Below are 6,375 nucleotides of genomic sequence, written 5' to 3'. Positions count from 1 at the left end.
GACGCCTAGGTTAGAAATTTTACAGTCCAGGTTCCTAGATAGTGACATTTACAAAGGATACACTACCTAAATTTGCTAACTCCTAAGGACTGAACAGCGTGACTCAGATTTTTCATTAGAGGACGAATGTTTCTAAGGGGGGACGAATGTAACACCCTGACTTTTAAAAACGTCTAAATTAAGTCGTATCTTCGTGGAAAGATAAGGAGGGTGAGTAATAAATTAAAAATGATGAGTTATGTGATATTTTAAGTGTTCAAGTGTGGTATCTCAAGTTTTGAAGTTTGGTAAGTGATAAAATAAAAGTTGGCGAAAGTTACCGTAAATTCCTTTTTAAAGATTTGTCTAAAATTTGAGTCAACTTTCTCGGACATTTTCTCCCAATGTATTAAGATTTATGGTCCCTGAAAACTATGAAATCGAAGGTCTACGAGTCTAGTTTCCAACACATCAAATAGTTCATTCACACGACTTCAGAATAGAGAGATATTTGCATTTTCGTCTAACTGCGCACGCAAGCAGGTGAGGTGGGGCCCTAAGTCAGTGGAATGTTACATATATCGTCTCCTTCGACCTTTTTCACCATTTTTAAGCTAAAAAAACAGAGAAATTAGAGAAGCCCATTTCTAGGATCAAGTGAAATATAGATTTTCTCGACTTAAGTCCTTGACGAAAGTTGTTCTACGCGTTGGACTCATCATCGTGGTATAATTTCTTTTATCGATTACGTAGCATATCACACTTTAGTGTTGGGACAGCAAGGGTTTGGATATATTTGAAAGTTCTGAAACGTATTACGACCTTATGATCAAGGTAACACCATTCTTTCATCGACTGTAGCTTTTATAAGCAACAAATAGCAATTTGCGACGGAAATACATATATTTTATTGTATTGTCATGGTATCTTTTATTTTTGTGTGTTGATTATGGTCCTACCTTGTAGTAGTATCGAGGGAGTATTTAGTAAAAGTCATTAGGCCAAGTGAATTTAGCGAAAAAGGTATGTTAAGGCTATTCCCTACTTACGACATGTTTCCTTAAAGTTTAGAAGCAATATATTTGGGTTGTTATCCTTGATATACTTGTAGCCGTGATTGTTGATTGTTGGCTGCTCGAGTTGATATAATCCTCCCTTGTAGGGATTCTTATTCAGTTAATAGCGTCCCTTTGTTGGACACGACTTAGAGGCTATTTGTATAGGTTGCTTATAACTAAATTGCTCGCTTTTAGCGGTTGGATTGTTATTATTGTCATTGGGGTTATTATGGTTTGCTGCAGGAATGTGATCTATGCCTAGAAGGGCTATGTTCTACCTACAGGGCTATATGGATGCCTAACAGGGTTATGAGTTGCCTACAGGGCTATATTGACGCCTAAGAAGGCTATGTGCTTCCTACAGGGCCATGTTGTTGTCTAAGAGGGTTATGAGTTGTCTATAAGCTACGTTGATGCCTAAGGGAGCTATATGCTACCTAAGGGGCTATATTAATGCCTAAGAGGGCTATGTGACTGCCTACGGGGCTAGGGAACTAATAATAGGGGTATATAGGCTGATTGGCACCTTCCGATCTTATGGGGGCTTGAGTAGGTAGTCTTATGTGCTGTTTGTACCTGCCGAGCTTATGGGGGCTTGGTTCGGTTGTTGTTTTAGTATTTTTGATAAGTTTAGATTTAGGAGAAGGTTAGTACACTTATCTTAGCCTTGATTTATTTATTAGATTATTCCAGTATATCATGGTACCTCATCATAGTCTATTACCTTTCATACTTTGTACATTATTTTGTACTGACGCCCCATGGCCTTGGAGGCGCTGCATTCATGCATGCAGGTCCTGATAGATGACTGAGCAGACCTCCTCAGCAGCAGGATTGACTTTTATTTGGTTGGCTAGCCCCTTTCCTCCGGAGCTGCCAAAGTTGGGAGGTTTGTTACCTTTTGTTTTATATATCTTTATGGGTAGGCTGGGGCCCTATCCCACAAATCTTTACTACTCTTAGAGGCTTGCAAACTAGTGTGTGGGGTTTATAGCTACGTTATAGCCATGATGGCCTATGTTGTTGGTTTGCGGAAGCTTGTGAGCTGTTTGATGTATTATATTGATATATACCTGCTTTTAGTTTTGGTATAGATATCATGGTGGCTTCCACGGCCCAATTAGGACTTATGTGCTAGTTGACTATTTATTTATATGATCTCCTGGGAGTAGCTGTTTCTTTTATAGATCAGTTGACAGGGGCCTTGCCGGCCGATGGATTAGTTTTAAGTCGAGATATACTTGTTTGATTTCTTGATTGCGTGTGGCTGCCATGTGCTAGTAGAAAATGGTTCAGCAGGGTCGGCTCGGGCGTAAGTTTTGGCATTAGGAGCCAGTTGCGCCTCTCGAGTTTGGGGCGTAACAAAGACATATATTTTGAACTGCTGAACTTGAGTTTTACTTGGGGACAAACAAAAGTTTAAGTTGGGAGTGTTGATGAGTCTGAGATTCAGACTTATTTTGGATTTTAATTACAATGATTTAGCGTCCTCAAATACTTATTTTGTGCCAATAACAGATGTAAAACCCTTAATTTCTAGGTAGATGGATCGAGGAGCAAATCAAGGACACTAATTTCCAAAAAGGAACAAAGTGAGCTGAAAGAACGAAGAAATGCAAGCGTGATGATTGCCTAGTCCACTTGGCAAGTCGCCGAACGACTTCTTGACCGTCTAAAGTTCCAGTGTGCCAAGCTGTGAAGGAAAGAACCAAATTGGCGAGAGAAAGGTGCAGTCGGCGGATAACCGAGTGGTTCCGTGATGTAGTGTTGGATCACCTAAAGTTACAGACCTTGAGGATGTTGAACGCTAAGGCAGAAGGGTGATGGAAATGACCAAAGGGCGGATCACCAAGTGGATCATCGAGCCTGACTTACTTCGCCTAGCGACTCTTCGCAACACATTTTGGAGACTATAAAAACATTTTGAACATTTTGTTTAGTATCAATCTAGGAATTAAATTATTATTCATTCTGAATAGTATCTGTGTTCATATTTTTTTGAGGTTTTTTCCTTAGCGTTGAAGATTTGAAGTTTTTCACTTTTGAGAAATTGGAAGTGGGTCTTTGAGATTCTTCGACTTGGAACATTTTAAAGATGAAATCAATCTTGCCCAGTTGATGGCAACTCAATTTGATAACGATTTTTATGTTTTTATAATGTCTAACTAAAACCTAAATTCTTGGGGTGTGATTATTTTCTTATGGGTTGATTTAGTTTATGGGTATTGTTAATTTCTAGATTAAATTCTATTTAGAAGTGAGTTCAATCATTAATTGTGGTATAATTTAAGAATTATAGTTGCCAATGCAGTTCTACCTTTGTGTTTTTTCTTTGATCGAGAGAGAGGTTTTAAAACTAAGATTTTTGATTGTTGGTTTGTGGGTATTGGGTTGACATGGGTTCAGCTCGAGAGAGTGAATCCTAAATCCAATTCCATACATTCAGCTCGAGAGAGTGAATGGACTAAGGTGTGGGATGTCCTTATTTTGCACGCCTGTTGATGTTCGAGAGAAAGTTTACCTCCTCTATAGCCTAGTTTACTCACTAATATCTAGCTATTTTTTAATAGTTGCATTTACTCATTTGTCTGTATTAGTCTATAATAGAATCACATCCCAAGAACCCGTCTCATTATTGTTATATCATATTAATTGTTGTTGGTGAAGTCGATAATTAAAACAAAAAACCCTATTATTTCACATTTGTATCACCCCCTGATTTTAATGATGTTTTTATTCTATAATATTTATTCCTAGTACTGAATTGACCATGTTCGTACTTCTCACTTGACTCTCAAACACGTACCACTCCCTGTGGGATTCGATCCCAACTCATTTAGTTGGGTTTTATACTGACTAGCGATCGTTTATACTTATAATTGGATGAAGTGTCCTTGATATGTTTAATTAATGATCGGTCCAAGTCACAAATTTATATTCCACAAATAATGAGGCCAATTCGTTAAAGCTCTCACTAGGTCATTGTGTTCCTTATCATAGACGGAATATCGCAACGTTGATCCTCTATACTTATCATTAAAGTAATAGATGGGCTTCCCTTCATGCATCAATAATGCACTAATGCTTACTCAACTAGCATCACACTCAAATTCAAACATCGTCTCAAAATTGGGAAGTTGAAGTAAAAAAGTAGAACTAGGTTTCTCGTTGGAGAACTTAATATCGTTCTCTTGTTTTACACCCAAAATAAATGACTATCCTTTTTGATGAACTTAATTAGAGGAGTGGCTAGAGAGCCAAAACCCCTAAAAACTTCATGCAAAAACTTTCTAGCCCATGAAAGCTTTTAACATCACTTATGGACTTAGGAGTCGGCGAACTCTTAATAGCCTCTACTTTCTCATCATCAACCACAACTCCTTTTGAACTTCCAAAATATCCAAGGAAACCTACAATGTCCACACAAAAAGAACACTTTTAAAAATTCACATACAACTTTTCATTTCTCAACACGTCAAAGATCAACCTCAAATGTTGCACATGATCATCCAAGCACTTGCTATTAACTAAAATTACATCAAAATAAACTACAACAAAGTCATTGATAAATGATCTAAGTACATGATTCATTAATCACATAAAAGTCCTTGCTACATTGGTTAATCCCAAAAGGCATCAAAATCCACTCATCTAATACAGATTTAATTTTGAAAGAGGTTTTCCATTCATCTCCGAATTTCATTCGAATTTGATGGTATCCCCTTCTCAAATCTATTTTATAGAATAAGGTAAAACCACCCAGTTAATCTAGAAAATCATCATGTCTAGTAGGGGGATGTCGATATTTTACCATAATTCTATTTAACGCACGACAATCTACACATATCATCAATGTCACATCCTTCTTGTTTACTAGAATCATAGTCATCACACATGGACTTTAGCTTTCTCTTACCAATATTTTTTCCAAAAGTTCCTCAACTTGTCTTAGCAAATATTTAGTGCCTTGAGAGATGCTGCTATAAGCGGCTTTTTTGGGTAGTTGAAAACCTAGCATAAAGTCAATTTCATTCTCTATTCCCCTCCATGGAGACAATCAACTAGGCATCTTTCGGAAATAGATCTTCATAATCTTGCAAAAGAAAAGAAACAACACTTTTAAAAGATAAAGATATTAGTTCATTTTTGTAAGGTAGAGGATGACCTTTATGATTAATAAGTATGACTTGAATATCATCATCAATGCTTATCTCTTCAATGCTCTCTTGATTTAGCAAAATCATTCACATCTTTCTTTTAACCATCCTGGGCAAACACATATTTATAGACCTTCCATCATGTTTAGCCCCAACATCATATTATCATGGCCTTCCAAACAATAGAAGTAAATCTTTCTACCACGACCTGAACTGTAATACCCCGGAAACTAGTAAGTTGAACTAGAGAGTTCTAGAGATTTTCGTAAAAGTTTTGGAGTGTGGTATGAGGATTAAAAATAACAAAAATGATTCCCGTACTTAGACTGAGGGTTTAAGGGTAGGGCGTCAAGGTACAACCCCCCCAAGGACCACCCATGGGTTCCTTGAGGATGATCCTTAAGACAGCCCAAAAACTGTCAATTTGGCAGCACCTACGCTGGCCATCTACTTGCCGTAGGTGGACCCACACCCCGTGGGTTGGAGTCTTGGGTCAAGGCCTTTGTTTGCCTCCAAGTTTGAGCCTCTGACCAGCATCTTACGAGGTGCAGCACACTCTGTGACCTCACCCATGGTCCGTGAGTGGTGGAGTCGTGAGTCCAAGAAGATTTTGAAGATTTATATTTAAGTTAGGCGTTTGGGAATTATTAGTAATTAGTTAGGGGTTAAGGGACGTCGGTTAGTTTGATATTAAACCACATATATAAGCCTAATAGACCCCTAAACTAAATCATTTAACTCATTCTCAAAGCACCCAAATTCTCTGTAAATAATTCTCTCTAGAAGTGAAAAAGAAGAAGAAGAAGAGAAGAGAAGAGAGTAGGGAAGATTTTCCTCCATTGATGCAAGATTGATTAGGGCTTTGAATTAAGGTATTTTAGCTTAATCATCTATGGGTTCTTCCACCCATAGAGCCCCCAAGGTTTTCCCCCAATTGTGAAGTCAAAAACCCAATCTAGCTAGGGTTTCCTTCTACATTGTGGGTAAGGTTTAGGTATGATTCCAATCTAGTGGATAATACCTAATTATTATTGTATTACCATTGAATTATGATATTATGATGAATTTCTGTGACTTCTATTGTAAACCCTAGTCTATTTGATAAATGTTATATTTTGTGGGTTTATGACATGAGAGGTGGAATTGAGCAATTCTAATTGATATTCTAAAATCAATGTTAT

The sequence above is a fragment of the Solanum stenotomum genome, chromosome 5 (assembly GCF_019186545.1).
Source record: "Solanum stenotomum isolate F172 chromosome 5, ASM1918654v1, whole genome shotgun sequence".
NCBI lineage: Eukaryota > Viridiplantae > Streptophyta > Magnoliopsida > Solanales > Solanaceae > Solanum > Solanum stenotomum.
Note: the sequence above shows the minus strand (reverse complement) of the source record.